We start from the raw sequence: 16,257 nt of genomic DNA, 5'->3' as shown, positions 1-16,257 counted from the left end.
CTGATGACCAGTGATGATGAGCATTTTTTCATATGTTTGTTGGCCTCATGTATGTCTTCTTTTGAAAACTATCTGTTCATATCCTTTGCCCACTTTTGAATGGGTTTTTTTCCTCATAAATCTGTTTTAATTCTTTCTTTCATTTTTAAGAATGAATTTAGGATAACTTGCCTAAATATAACAGGAAAACATAAATTAGAAATTTGTAAGGAGAAAAAAGGAAATACACAGAGAAAATGAGCAAGGTCTGAACTAGAGTTAGTAGAGAATGTCTCAATTAGAAGCTAATTCAAAGAGAAAAGCCCGGTCAGATAAAAACAATAACAATCATTGATTGTCCAGTACCAACACAACTATTTCTAATATTAAGAAGAAAAAAAATTTTCCATGAGTCCTCATGTTATGAAAAACATCCATTATATTGGCCCTGCAGTGACGTCAGTGACCAATATTTAGCTATTGTTCAATGTGACTGATTTATGCATAGATTGAGTCAATACAAAGAGATATGCATTAAAATTAGCCCCATTCCTCAGATAACCAAACAGAGGCTGTGAGGAAACTTGCTCAAGGTCATATAGCAGGGGAGGCGTAGAACTAGACACTTTAAAAGTATCCATGTATTTTACTCCCCATCATGCTGCAAAGGCAGGAAACACAAGGGTGCCATCATTATAAGGCTGGAGGACAGTAGGGAAAGGTAGATAGTAAAGAGCCTTAAATGTTATAATCATAAATAATACTTGATCTATTGCATAGTCCGGGCACTGTGAAAATATATTAAATGCATTGTCTTATTTAATATTCAATACAGCCTTGAGTGGTAAGAATTATTCATGCTTATAAATTGGAAAACCGAAGCTTAGTGAAGTCATATCTCTTCCAACAGGAGATCACAAAGCTAGAAAATATTAAAGCTGAAATCTAAACCCAAAGTTTTACTCTAGAACTGATATACTGAAACATTTTATCTTACCTTTCCTCTTTTTGTATCAGGAGGATGCCTCTGTAGGCAAGGGACCCGCAAAGGTTTTGATGTATGTGTAGGAGGACATATGATATTTATTCATTCAGTCCATCAGTCAATATTTATACCATGCATAAATATCAGCATTCTTCTAGAGATACAGCTTTGAACAAGACAAATCCCCTATTTCATGGAGGTTACATTTTAGTCTGTTCATAAGGAAAATGACTTTGGCTGTGTTATATAGGATTTCATGGAGATGGAAAAGCTAAGAGAGCTTAGCTTGAAGGTTACTGCCCTGATCCAAAGTAAAAGATAATGAGTATCTATATTGTTAGTTATTGCTGTATAACAAATAATCACAAATTTAGTGGCTTACTTTATAAATATGTACAACTATTATATATCCATAAAAACTAAAAATTAATAAAACAGTGCTTAAAGCAACCTGAATTTATTATTTCACAGTTTTTGTGGGTCAGGAGTCCAGGCACGGTTTAACTGGGTCCCTTGCTCTGAGGCTAACAAAGCAGTATTGAGGTGCCAGGCAGGATGCATTTATTTACGGAGCTTGGGTTCTCTTCCAAGCTCATGTGGTTGTTGGCAGCATTCATTTCCTTGTGGTTATAGATCTCTATTCTTGCTAGTTGTCAGAGAAGAGCCACTCTTTGCTCCCAGAGGCCACTTGAAATTCATGGCCACATGGCCCTCTCACTGACCCTCTTACAACATAGCTGCTTACTTTGTCAAGGAGTACTTCATTTCTAGCAGGAGAATCTATCTCTTCAGGAAGGGCCCAGTTCCTAGTTTGACCTGATAAAGTCAGGCCCACCCAGGGTAATGTTCCTTTGATTAGCTCAAAATCAACTGATTTGCAGCCTAAATTATATATACAAAATTCTCTCCCATTTGCTGTATAACGTAACCTAGTTGGGGAAGTAGTATCCATCATGTTCATAGTGTCATACACACTCAAGGGGAGGGGATTTTACTGGCTGTGTACCCCAGGGAGGCAACAAACTTTGGGGGTATTATAGGTTCCCTACTTTCCACAGGACCCGCCCTCATAATCCTCATTTTGCAAAGTATCCTGATGAACGATGCCAGATAGGTTTTAGAGGTAGAACCAACAGGAAATTGGGGGAAGGAGATAAGGAAAAAGAAAGATTCAATAAGACTATAATCTTTTATTCTTAAACAAATTAAAGGTAAACCCCTTTAACTGAAATGCACAATACAAAAGCAGTGCAAAGTTAACTAATTTGATTTGGGCCATGTTGAGGTGCCAGAAGAATATCAGGAAGTGATGTCCAGCAGGATCCTGTAGGGGAAGGAAAAAATGTAGCCCTGGGGGAAGAAAACCTGTAAGTTACTTGAATAGCAGAGTCAGGTACAGATAGATGAGATTTCTAGGAGTTTGAGTACAAGGGAAGAAGGGATGACCCAGCATAAGACTGTTAAGTTGTGATAGAATATCTTCAATTTAGTTTAAAATATCAAACTTTTACAATACTTCCTTTGGCCAGGCACAGTGGCTCACGCCTGTAATTTCAGCACTTTGGGAGGCCAAGGCGGGCGATCACTTGAGGTGAGGAATTCAAGACCAGCCTGGCCAACATGGTGAAACCCCATCTCTGTTAAAAATACAAAAGTTAGCTGAGTGTGGTGGCGGGCGCCTGTAATCCCAGCTACAAGGGAGGCCAAAGCAGGAGAATCACTTGAACCCAGGAGGTGGAGGTTGCAGTGAGCCAAGGTTGGACCACTGTATTCCAGCTTGGGCAACAAAGTAAGACTCTCGTCTCAAAAAAATAAAAAAATAAAGACTATACTTTCAGGGATCATTTCTATAGCTTGTTACTAGAGAAGTTTCTCTGAACGTGTAGAATACCAATGGAACCTAAAAAGAGCCCATACAGACAAGAAAATCCTAAGCAAAAAGAACAAAGCTGGAGATATCACACTTCCTGACTTTAAACCATACTACAAGGCTACAGTAACCAAAACAACATGATACTGGTACAAAAACAGATATATAGGCCAAAGGAACAGAACAGAGGCCTCAGAAATAATGCCACACATCTATAACCATCTGATCTCTGACAAACGTGACAAAAACAAGCAATGGGAAAAGGATTCCCTATTTAATAAATGGTGTTGAGAAAACTGAAATTGGATTTCTTCTTTACACCTTATACAAAAATTAACTCGAGATGGATTAAAGACTTAAATGTAAGACCGAAAATCATAAAATCCCTAGAAGAAAACCTAGGCAATACAATTCAGGACTTAGGCATGGGCAAAGACTTCATGACTAAAACACCAAAAGCAATGGCAACAAAAGCCAAAACTGGCAAATGGGATTAATTAAACTAAAGAGCTTCTGCACAGCAAAAGAAACTAGCATCACAGTGAACAGGCAACATACAGAATGGGAGAAAATTTTTGCAATCTATCCACCTGACAAAGGGCTAATATCCAGAATCTACAAAGAACTTAAATAAATTTACAAGAAAAAACCACCCCATCAATAAGTGGGCAAAGGATATGAATAGACACTTCTCAAAAGAAGACATTTATGTGGCCAACATACATATGAAGAAAAGCTCTACATCACTTGTCATTAGAGAAATGCAAATCAAATCCACATTGAGATACCATCTCAGGCCAGTTAGAATGGCAATCATTAAAAAGTCAGGAAACAACAGATGCTGGAGAGAATGTGGAGAAACAGGAATGCTTTGACATTGTTGGTGGGAGTGTAAATTCGTTCAATCATTGTGGAAGGCAGTGTGGTGATTTCTCAAGCATCTAGAACCAGAAATACCATTTGACCTAGCAATCTCATTACTGGGTATATTCACAAAGGATTATAAATTATTCTACTATAAAGACACATGCACATGTATGTTTATTGCAGCACTATTCTCACAATAGCAAAGACTTGGAACCAACCCAAATGCCCATCACTGATAGACTTGATAAAGAAAATGTAGCACATATACACCATGGAATACTATGCAGCCATAAAAAGGATGAATTCATGTCCTTTGCAGGGGCATGGATGAAGCTGGAAACCATCATTCTCAGCAAACTAACGCAGGAACAGAAACGCAAACAACACCACATGTTCTCACTCATAAGTGGGAGTTGAACAATGAAAACACATGGACACAGGGAGGGGAACATCACACACTAGGGCCTGTTCGGGGGTGGAGAGGCCTACAGGAAGGATAGCAGTAGGAGAAATACCTAACATAGATGACAGGTTGATGGGTGCAGCAAACTACCATGGAATGTATGTAACAAACCTGTACGTTCTGCACATGTATTCCAGAACTTAAAGTATTTAAAAAATAAATAAAATAAAATGCTTCTTTTGACAATACCCTTAAAATAAAATTTGGGCCTGAAAAATAGTATCTCGGGTATCTTGCTCTCCTACAATCTTGTCTTCCTCTTCCTGCTAGGTATAACAGACAAACACTGTTGCTCAAATGTGTAATTCACCTTTATTACATTATAAAAGAAACATATAGGAAATCAGGAGGATGCTCATTTGAGAGATGACTGTCAGATGCCTGCAAATGTAAGTAGCATGATGTAGATTTTTGGCAATACCCTAATCTGCCCAAGGTACTTGTTACAAACTGTTAAAAACTTCCATATTTTGTAAAAAATAGTAATATATCCAGACTATAATTCTTTCACACTATTTCTGCATTCTCTAACTGCAATAAGCTACTATTTAAGTCCTAAAATCTCTCTTACTTTCAAATCCAAGGAACCTATAGTAGGTATTAAACAATATGTTTTAGTTACTAGCATATCTTTATGTCCCTACAAATATAATGTGTGTTTTATTTTATGGCAAAACCATGTCCTATCATCTCTGTATCCATGCTTCATAGAGAGTAGAAATACTTAGATTTTAGACATATATAAAATGATAAGAAATTATCTTTTAAAAAACTAAAAGAACAGAAACAAAATTCACTAACATTTAGTATATATTTAATGTAAATATAAAATCAAATTTATAAGAAGATATTCAAAGTAGATATCTATACTTAATTTCATTTATATTTAAATTTGTAATCTGATAAAACCGTAAGGCAGACATTAAGGCAAGATGCAACAGGACTATATCCTTATCCACTAGATGGCTCTCTTATAATTCTAACTTGTTACCTTGTTTTTCTAAGGAAAACTCAGAATTCACTCAAAGTATACTATGCCCAATCTTATCATTTGCTTTGAATGTCATCCATAGCAACACTATTGAACCAAATGGAGAAAAACTCAAACAACCTTATGGTAAATCAAAAGAAGTATGGCTTGTGAACCTTTATTATTTAGCAGAGTTAGAAAATGACTGCTTTGCAGGATATAGGGCAGCATTTCTAAACATGAGGATCAGTAGATTCACATCAGGGGAGTCACCTACTTAGTAACAATGTAGAGTTTGGGTCTCCATCTACATCTCCTGAATCAGAATCACCTGGGGTAGGTGTAAACTAGGACTCTGTATTGTTACCAACTTTATGCACAAAGTTTAAGAATGCACACCATGTCTAGTAACAATTAAGAGGAAATCCAGGGGGAAGTATTATCCTGAAATGAATGCAAATTCAGTGTAAAGTTAGATAAGCCACCTACAGAAACAACCTCAAAGTCTAAAAGAAAGAGATGTAAGAGCAACCAACAGACACCACAAGTCTTGTTGTAAATAAAATCAATTTTATGGTTTCACTCACTCCTTAATTTGCCAAAATGTTCAAACTAAAACCAATATACAAGTTTCAGCATACTCAGTGGGGTGGGTGCTTTTTGTCAGAACCGGTTGCAAACTGCTGAGCAATATGGGATAAGAAGCATTTGCATGGCTATACTCTCACCCACAGAGATGATGTTCCTCATTTTGAAGGTCAGGCCATACATCACTGGCCCAATGTCAGAAAACATGCATCGCTTCCACCTGCATTGTGCCAGGTCAGTAAGAAAATAAACAAAAGCAACTGCACAGAGCAGCTACCCTCTCAATGGCTCCATTGTCCTCAACCATCCTATCTGCAAAGATAAAGCCAAAGAGAAGAATCCAGGTAGTGAAATTCAAGTCTGTTGCTTAAGACCAGGAATCCTAATATATTGTAGCAGCAGATTCTATTTTTTTCTGATAAATACAGGAGAGACTTAATTTATAATACTAGATTATTTACAACAGCTCTCTTAATGTCCCTGGGGCTTTGCCTATGTCTGTTTCAGACTGCCATGAGGTAGAGGCTTTCAGAGACTCCTGCTACCAAAGGTCTCACATATAAGCTATAGGATCATCATCACAGATAATTCAAATTCCAGCTTCAGCCACGAGTATTGCCTGTGGGGGATCACTAATAAAATAAAATAGGCGGTTGAAGAATGACCTGACCTAGTTGTAGGTCACCTCTTATTAACAATTCATTATGAATCACTTCATCAAATTAACTTGTGGTCATTTCATGGTTTTTGAAAGAAACTTTGGTAGGCCTAGAGACCCAAGAGAGAATGGGATGTGGGCTTTCAAGTTTTCAGTGGTATAAACAACTGTAGGAAGGGATGCGGAGATGAAATAGACTGACAAAAAGCCCTGGTTGCCTGAGAGACAACAAGGTACTCTTTTTTTTTTTTTTTTTTTTGTAAGGGATCATAATGATGTGCATCTACAGAGGTCACAATAAGGTGAGTGGGCTTGAGCGAAGGTTTTGATACTGTGAGGAACAGACACCTGAGAATGCTGAAACCACATCACCTAATTAACACTACTCATTTTCCTACAGAATTTAAAATAAACTTTCAAACATTATGAAGCTTCAGTATGCCCTAAAGCTCCTAATTTAATACTTCCATATAATACAGTCAGCTCCAAATCCTTTTGCACATATTTTCTCATTTTTAACAGTTGGCTTCATCCCATTTCTTTATACAGACTTACAGTGTATAGGCATGCTTTGAAATCCATAAATGAGGCTGTCTTTATTTGAAATGAAGGTCTAACATCTCAAAGACATTATAGCCAATAACTTCACAATAACAAATCATTCTCATGCAGACTAACTAGGTGAGTTATATGTCCATTATAAATTTCTTGTGTTGGGGTTGAGTCATTTAGCATGAAGGCTAAAAGGCTTAAAGCAACAATGCAATGTTATATTCAATGCCACATCAGCCAGTGGCCATGGATGCTCAGTAAATAGCAGTGTGCTGTGACTGATCATGTACCACACAGTTTGCAAGTACTGAAGATATAAAAAGCTAAGTTAGGAAACAAAGGGAGTTTGGATTGTCTTTCTTACACTAATGTGAAATACGCCATATCACTTTCTTATATATTCTGAAAGCATCAGCAAGGGTGGCTAATTAAAAAATATATATTTGATAATTCAGAACGTCTTCCTTAAGAAGCAGAGCTGCTCTGTGCTGAGAAATTTATGCTGGCATTGCATGCAAGACATAAACTTTCATGACAGCAGGCAGTGTGAACGGAAACAATCTGATTGAGAAACAGATCCAGAAATATCCAAAGGAGAATTACATAGCCACCTTTCTCTCCACACCTTCCATGAGATGAACTTTCAAGTTTCCTGTACAAAAAAGGAAAGTTGCTTTTCTTCTTTCCATAAAGTGGTATAGCAGTTTTAGTGGCAGAAATACATTTGAGATAGAATCAATTTTATTCAAAAGCTTAGACAAATCACAGGTACTATTTTTCAAGGTAAACTTTAGAGAGTTTTAAAAAAGTTATGATACAGAATGGGTTAAGAATGATAATTTCTTTTATGAAAATTAAAAATGCAATTTTCTGCACAAAATTTAAGGCTAAAGCAGTGTTTCCAACACTTTTCAATTTTGAAAATCAGCACAATAAAAAGAGAATAAAGACTGACATTAGGTTTCTAACTCTGCGTTTCATCAAAACCAAAATACAAACAATGAAAGGGAAATGATGCCAGTGAAACAGTAGGCTAACTGAAATATAATAAAGATCATTTCTTTAAAGGGAGAAATTAAATTTTATGAAAAAAATGTATTATATGCTGCTTGCTTTTCTCATTCTGCCTCAAACTCATGCATGCCCTATCTTCCCTAGAACTTGTCCTTGGATGGGCATTTAGAAACTAGAAGCTGAATATATGTAACCTCACACCTCTTATTAAAGATGTGAGTAATTGCAATCCACCTCTATTGGCCACCACCCACACACATCCAGAGTGGGCTGAGAAGTGCCATGGAGCAGAGCAGGAAAGAAGTCCTTGAAATTTGGTAATCTTCAGGCAAGGCAGTAAGGTAGATAGGAACTATGGATGCTAGTGAAACAAATCAAACTGCATCACAAAAACATAGGCAGCAAAATTAAGACCATGGAAAACTACAAAACAATCTAGCTTCTTCAACACATATACTGTTTAAATAAAAGAAAAAGATAAAGGAAAAAAAATCTACAGATTAAAAGACACTTAATAGATTTAAAAAAAAAATAAGCAAAACTGGCCAGGCATGATGGCTCATGCCTATAATCCCAGCACTTTGGGAGGCTGAGGTGGGTGGATCACGAGGTCAGGAGTTCCAGGCCAGCCTGGCCAACATGGTGAAACCCCATCTCTACTAAAAATACAAAAATGAGCAGGGTGTGGTGGTGGGCCACTGTAATCCCAGCTACTTGGGAGGCTGAGGCAGGAGAATTGCTTGAATCCAGGATGTGGAGGCTGCAGTGAGCCAAGATTATGCCATCACACTCCAGCCCGGGCAACAAGGGTGAGACTCCATCTCAAAAAAAACAAACAAACAAAAATCAGGCAAAACTAAACTACAGTTTTTAGGGATGCATATTTGAGTGACAAAACTATGAAGAAAAGTAAGGATGCCATTCCAAAAAATAAAATCATCATAATGATCACAGTTGTGTGTGTATGTGTGTGTGTGTGTGGTGTGTGTCTGGAGATGGCTACATGAAGGCACATGGAAGGTTTCTGGAATGGCTCGCAAGGTTCAAACTTCTGACATCAGGGACGGTAATAAAGGTGTTTGCCTTCATTAGTAATAAGGGTGTTCATTAACTGTAAATTTGTTTTATAAATATTTTCAGTATTTGTATTGTTACATAAAAATAAAATATATTTTTTAAGTCAGACAACCTGGTTTAAACCAAAACTCCGACACTTACAATTTATGTAAAATGGGGATGTCGATGATCTCTGTAGTACCCACGTAACAATGTAATCATGAAGATAAATAGATGTAAAGGTTACAGAAACTATTTCCAGATAGAAAATCCTCCATGGGTGTTAGCTATTATTATAGGTAATGGTTCTCTGTCTAGGAAGTAAGCAGTGGTAGATGCAAAGTGCTGCAAATGTATGAAGGGCTTAGCAATATTCTGTATCATAATTTATTTCTTATTCAATTTTCAAATTATTCATTCCAGAGAGTGATGTTTATTTTATGTCAAAAAAAGTGATACAAGATTACAACAAAAATCAATGGGAAATGAAATTCAGTTGATTATTACTTTGCATCCAAATTCATTGGAACTCATCCATTTTGTTAACCATGGCACACCAAAGAAGTGGCTCTGTGTGTTAAAAAGGAGGCTGTCAAATTAAAAGTCTTAGTCTGATTGACCTTCTCCTAATTGGAAATTAAAATATTAGGGATTTTTTGTTTGAATTCTTAAATTTAGATTAGGCTTTGAATGGATTAAAAACTTCATTCATGAAAAGCTGGCCTTTAAAAACAATAATAGTCTAGAATCATTCTTTTTAGCTTTTTTTGAAAAGGAGTCAAAGCTTTCTTAATATTATAAATTAATTGATTTATTATTCTTCAGTTTTAATTAATCATTGTGTTATTCGACCTTTGGATTGTGTTACCATTACACACTGTTAGTTTCAGCAATTTTTATAGCTTGTGTTTTGAGTTCATTTCAGACCTATTTTCTATAAAAAATTATGTTAATGATTGCATTTTAGAATGTTGATTATTCTAATAAAAACACTCTAAATTACCACATTAAATTTAATAGGATAAAAGCCAGTGTCCATGCAGGTGATTCAAATGTCTTGAAACTCCTATGACTAACATTAAAAAAGAAATCTTCCATTCCTATGCAATTAGGAAAATTAGCTTATAATAATGTCCTTCAGAGATTTCAATTTTTTTAAAAAGTCCCTGGAATGTTATCATTCTGTCTTTAATGATTTTCTGCAGTTTTTGCATATCCATTGTATTTTAGCTGATTATTTGAGAACTTTATCAAGTAATAAGTATTTGTAGTATTAAATAGCATTTTTTGCACTTCCACTGACCAAAATTGATTAGTTTTTTTTTTCAACTGTTAAAACTGGAGAATCAGTAAGGTAAAATGGCTCATGCCTGTAAATCCTGAACTTTGGGAGGCTGAGGAAGGTGGATCACCTGAGGTCAGGAGTTTGAGACCAGCCTGTCCAACATGATGAAACTCCATCTCTACTAAAAATACAAAAAAAATTAGTCAGACATAGTGGCAGGCACCTGCAATCCCAGCTACTTGGGAGGCTGAGGCAGGAGAATTGCTTGAACCCGGGAGGCGGAGATTGTGGTGAGCCAAGATTATGCCACTGCACTCCAGGCTGGGCAACAAGAACAAAACTCCATCAAAAAAAAAAAAAAAAAAAAAAAAGGATAAAGCAACGTGTTTGCTAAGGGCTTAACGAGAATAATTAAAAACAAAATGTAACAGTGGAACTTCATTATAACACAACTTTTCTCATAGTGAAATAAGTTAAACATCAAATGTGTCCTGAATCCTGGGTTATACCTTATTCCAGGTTTCACCTCATTAGGAGAAACTCAAATATTTTGAGTAGGCCTCTAGAAGTATGAATAGATATCATTGCTATAAATATTGTACACAACACCTTATATTATCCATCTAGACAGACAATGGTATTGATCATTTCAAATACACACTTCTATATGCAGTACACTCTATTAGCTAGAAAATAAGTTAAAACGACTCACAATATTGTACCTTTCCTATCAATTCAACAGTGCATACCTGTGGTTTGCAAACCAATGGGACTGACTCCAGCTGGGAACTTTATAGAACTACAGACTGACCACAATGGCCATAATGTTCCCCTCGACTTTAGACAAGCTTCTCTCTGACTATAGGTCTGTGACCTCCTTTTTTGTAGGGCAATTACTGTGGAAAATTTGCAATTGTAAATTCCTTCTCTGCCTCTTTCAGATGTAAATCTTCTACAACCTAGGAAATCCTTGCTCAAATACCTGGGTGTCAATCTTTTAAAATGTAATCATCAAGAAAGATAGGGCCTAACTTCCCAGTCTCTACAGAAGGGTAGGAGCCTAACTTTGATAAGGGACCATTAGTAAACACAGGTGTTCTAATTATAGTAACCAGACCAATCACATTCTCCATTCTGCCAATGACCCCAGTAGTTTTCCATTAGCTCACCCCAGCATTTAAAAATCCTTTCACCTTTTGCTTCAGTGGAAGAGTTGAAACTTTCTCCTATAGTAATAGTCCCCAAAAAAGTATACTTTACCTGTTTAACCGATCTGCTCAATTTTTTTTTTTTTTTGCAAGACTTTCAGCCTCACCTCCGAATCCGAATTTTCAGTTTAACAAGATCCTCAGGTGTTTTCAGTGCCCCATAAAGGTTGTGACATACTGCTTTGGACAATAACATTGATCACTCTCTGCTGGTACTTAATAGGGCACAGGTCAAGATAAAGTAGACTTGAAATATGTAACATAAAATGTTAGATAAGGGACCAGGCATGGTGGCTCACATCTGTATTCCCAGCACTTTGGGAGGCTGATGCAGGTGTATCACCTGAGGTCAGGAGTTCAAGACCAGCCTGGTTAAAGTGGTGAAAACCCGTTTCTACTAAAAATACAAAAAAATCAGCCAGGCTGGTGGCACGTGCCAGTAATCCCAGCTACTCGGGAGGCTGAGGCAGGATAATCGCTTGAACCCAGGAGTCAGAGGTTGCAGTGAGCCAAGATCATGCCATTGCACTCCAGCCTGGGCAACAAGAGTGAAACTCCATCTCAGAAAAATAAAAAATGTTAGATAAGCATGGATGTCTAACATGGAAATGTTAAATAAGCACCACTTAGTTCAATGGCATAATGATTTAAAAAAATCTTTCTATTTAAATTATCTATTTTTTATTGTATTTAAGTGCTCTCTGAGTATGTTCTAAAATAGCCTATGATCCATTTGTCACTTATTGTTTCCAATTTAAAAATTAAGTCAATGCTTTAAAGAAGACAAGCATGAAGCAATCTGTCTTGCCAGTAACGGAGAGCATAACACTTAGGATGCACAACTACAACTACACAACCTTTGTCTACTACGTGCTGAAATCACTGTGTTGGCTAACCACAAAGGAGGGAGAATCATGTTGATCATGCAGGCAACAATCACACCATTCTGATTTTCTGTATGAGGGCATATGCAATGATTATTTTAAAAGTAATCACATCTTTCATCTGCTCACAAAAAGCTGTAACTTTAATATTCAGTTATTTTTATGTTGTTCAGCATATGATAATAATTTGCCTTTACAGTAGACTAAAAATGCTCTTCAGTTATAAATAAATAAAACTTAGACATTTGGTTAAAAGTTCCCTAACAGCTCACACTTGTTCTATGATTAAGACCAAAAAATGTCATAGCAGAATAATACTTTTTGAAATGTTATAAAAAAGTGAAAGTAAACATGATACAACTATATATTCAAATGCATTTTTTTATATGACTGGCAAAATTTACTGCATTGGGGATGCTGTTGCCTGAGATGATGATGATGACTATTTTTATCGAAGAACAGATAGAAAGTAAGAGAGAACAAATTCTTCCTTATTCTTATCTAAATAAAAGCTATACAAACAAATGCAACCCAATGGTTAAGCAACTTCTGTCTACTTTTGGAGAATTAGATCTTAAGCTGTAAGATTTTGAGGGCCAGAACAAAATAGTTATCTTGTTTTTACTTTTGCATCACATAGTCAGTCTGTTTGCACACATAGGCTAAAATAAATGCTTGGAGTCAGTAATCAGAAAGTAAATCTCTAAATTTAAAACTAGTGACTTTCGAAATGTTAATCCTGACAATACAGTATGAGTTTAAAGAGTACTACCTTAATAAATGCTAAAGGTGTTCTTAAAATCACCATCTGAAATTCTGTTCATGTCTCAGGGCTTTGTTTCATTTCAATTTAATTAAATGCATATTAATTTAGTCCCTATTGAGTCAATCTGGGAGATTATCATTCTGAAACAAAGCCTGTTCTAAATGGTGTAAACATTTTACATGGCAAACAAGTGTACAATAATATGCAAGGTACTACAATATAATTCCAGGATCTTAACATTATGTATGTGTGCAGGAGAGAGATGGATTCCTTTGGCTACTGGTGATTATAGATCCCTTTTTGGAATGTTTATGTATGCACAAAATAAAACTTTATTGAATCATGATGAAAACCAGTTATGTTGAAATTCAATAATCAAAACATAATGAAATGAATTTGCAATATAGTAACATGTATTTCTTTAACACTTATATGGCAGGACATAGTGGCAGGCCTAATTTTGGAGTAACAATGAATACAAATATTATTTGAGAAATCTATAAAAACCATAATATAGTAAGAAAATAGTTGTAAATTCAAGTGATAAAGTAACAGTTTCTTTCAATAGACACTAATGATTGTGGCTAGTATTTCTAATTGGAGCAAATACTAACTTTCAGTTAGATATAAGTAAAAATAGACACACATATGTGTATGTGTGTGCATACATGTATTTTTCCTATAGAGTCCACAGGGGCCAAATAATGAAAAACCTTGTAAGTTATTTAAAGTATGATAACATTACTTCAAGGGCAAACAGAATGTACCATTATTTTTAATTTCAGGATACTCATCAACTTTACCTTTATGAAAGATCATTTTGACTATAACATATAGAAAATATTATATTGAGCAGGGTTGGGCAGGTGGCAGAATAGGGACAAGGAGAATAAACAAATTTTGGTGGAGAGTGATTTATATTGAGAATGAGAGACATCAAGAATGATGTCAGAGTTTCAGAATAGGGTAACAGGAGGGATGGTTTTATTTTATCTGTTTTGTGACCAGAAACCAAACGAGACAACCTGAGTATTGTTTGGGAAGAGGTTGGAACATGACACATATAATGGATTTTCAGTCTAGGTACAAAACTGCTACACTTTAAAGGATGCCAGCCCTGCATATGATGACCAAATATTGTAAGAAACCATCTTCCTTGGGGCCTCCTCTCATTCAGGGCAAAATCCTTCCACCCATGATAAGCTTTTGGTTCTTATCTTAGCATCAGATTTCAGATATCGTTGCAATATAGAAACAGACAATTATTTTGAAGGACCCATTTCCACTGCCTTTTCACAACTCAAATTAGGCAAGCAATTCTTGAAATGAATGAAATAAAAGAGCAATAATGTTAAGTACAATTTTCTGAACAACTCAAGTGCAAGGTAGTCAGTTGTATGTACTTATGTTTCAATTATTCATTGAACAAATATTGACTGAGCATGAAGTACCAAACATTGTTCCGGAAGCTTGGGGTCAGGTAATAAAATAGTCAAAACCCTCTCCCTTCAGGATGCTTAGTTTTTAATCCTCACAAGAATCCTTGGAAGCAGGAAAAGAATCACAATTTTATGAATGAAATTGCCAGTATTTATAGAAGTTAGGCAGAAATGAGATTTGAACTAAGGTTTGTGGCCTCACAATGAGTGCTAATTTTTGTGCTTGTGTGGCACATTCTTTCAAATATCCTCGATGGTGGCAAAACTGAATACTTTCAGGTGAATACTCTATTGAAAACAAGTCTAGTCTTCTAGTACCAGGGAAAAATGGTGGTCAATACATCTACCCTAAAAAGATGGGGACTATTTAAGACAGCTGCATTCTTTTGTTTCTGCCCATATTTGTTTGTTGAATGTATACACATGTGCAGGTTTTATAAAGCATCTTTTGTAGTTCAGAGATCTGAAGAAGTACGTGGTGTGTGTGTGTGTGTGTGTGTGTGTGTGTGTGTGTGTGTGTGTGTGTGTGTTTACATTGCTCCTTTGGCATAATGACTGTAACATATGTAATATATGACCCCTTGCTTTAGGGGTTTTGGATTTTCAAGATAAATGTTCCTCCTACCTAATTCCATCCATGTCTTATTTATGAGACCTTCACGGGGTATATAAAAATGTACTGTCAGGATGATTCGTTCTCCTGAGTATTAGTAGTCTTAGTCAAGTAGATGTGAAATCACAAAAGACAGTGAAATACACTTCTGATTTTCCCTTCATTTCATTTATCTTTGGAAGGTGTGTTTGGTCAGTTTCATCATAAAATTTCAGGTAAGCAATTTAATTTTTGTTAACTACATCATTGCATGAAAGCTATGCAAGGAAAAATTCTAATAACATTGGCTAAGTTTCCTACCTTATTTTTTATAACTGAAGTATATGGACTTTATTTTCATCTATGTTAACCAGTAGTTCTCAACTCAGGTTGCACAGCAGAATCAGATACACGCGTTATTTAAAAAGCAATACTAATGCCTAGCTATTACCTGAGACCAATTGATACAGAATGTCTGGCAGTGGGACACAGATATGAGTTTATTTTAAAATCTCCCTGAGTGATTCCAGTGTGCAGCCAGAGTTGAGAAACCCTGATTTATACACTGCATCTTACCTTTATTTTTCCTACACAGGATTTTAATTTACAGCTTTTTAAAAAGAAGAACATCAGAAGATCTATGTATTTGTTGTATTATGTTAGGTTTTCTGCTCTTCTAATATTTACACAGCTGTTTAATACTCAGAATCATCTACCACACATTTCTACCACAATTAAACTGAGATCTGACATTTACAATTTTCATGTAACCACAATCAGTTTCCAATTCCCTTCTGCAACCAAGAGTAGCTCCCTCACTATAGTAATGAAGCCACATTTTATAGGTTCCATATCAGAAAGTATTTAGCATTATTCAAAATTATAATCTTGTTATTCTATTTCTATCATTTATTAAATTTGAAGAACTTATCCTTTGGAAAATAAGGGGAAGATAAGAGTCTCTCAAAATGTACTAATGTTTCATATAATTTCTCAAGCTATTTAGATATGTTAGAGATGTAAATATATTTTACTTCAAGCACCTTTTTTTTTTTTTTTTTTGAGACAGAGTTTCACTCTT

At 35.7% G+C, this 16,257-nt stretch overlaps 1 protein-coding gene and 1 pseudogene across 1 annotated transcript in view; one reads left to right on the top strand and one right to left on the bottom strand.

The window, feature by feature from the left end:
• The window catches only part of IL1RAPL1 (interleukin 1 receptor accessory protein like 1), a 1,323,503-nt gene that overhangs the window by 685,792 nt on the left and 621,454 nt on the right, over positions 1–16,257 (bottom strand). The gene's annotated exons all lie outside the window — the stretch shown is intronic.
• LOC119467372 lies at positions 2,787–2,873 on the top strand (annotated as a pseudogene).

Source organism: Cebus imitator, unplaced genomic scaffold (genome assembly GCF_001604975.1).
Source record: "Cebus imitator isolate Cc_AM_T3 unplaced genomic scaffold, Cebus_imitator-1.0 Scaffold282, whole genome shotgun sequence".
NCBI classification, from domain to species: domain Eukaryota; kingdom Metazoa; phylum Chordata; class Mammalia; order Primates; family Cebidae; genus Cebus; species Cebus imitator.
The sequence above is the reverse complement of the archived record's forward strand: the minus strand, read 5'-3'. Positions and strand labels throughout refer to the sequence as shown.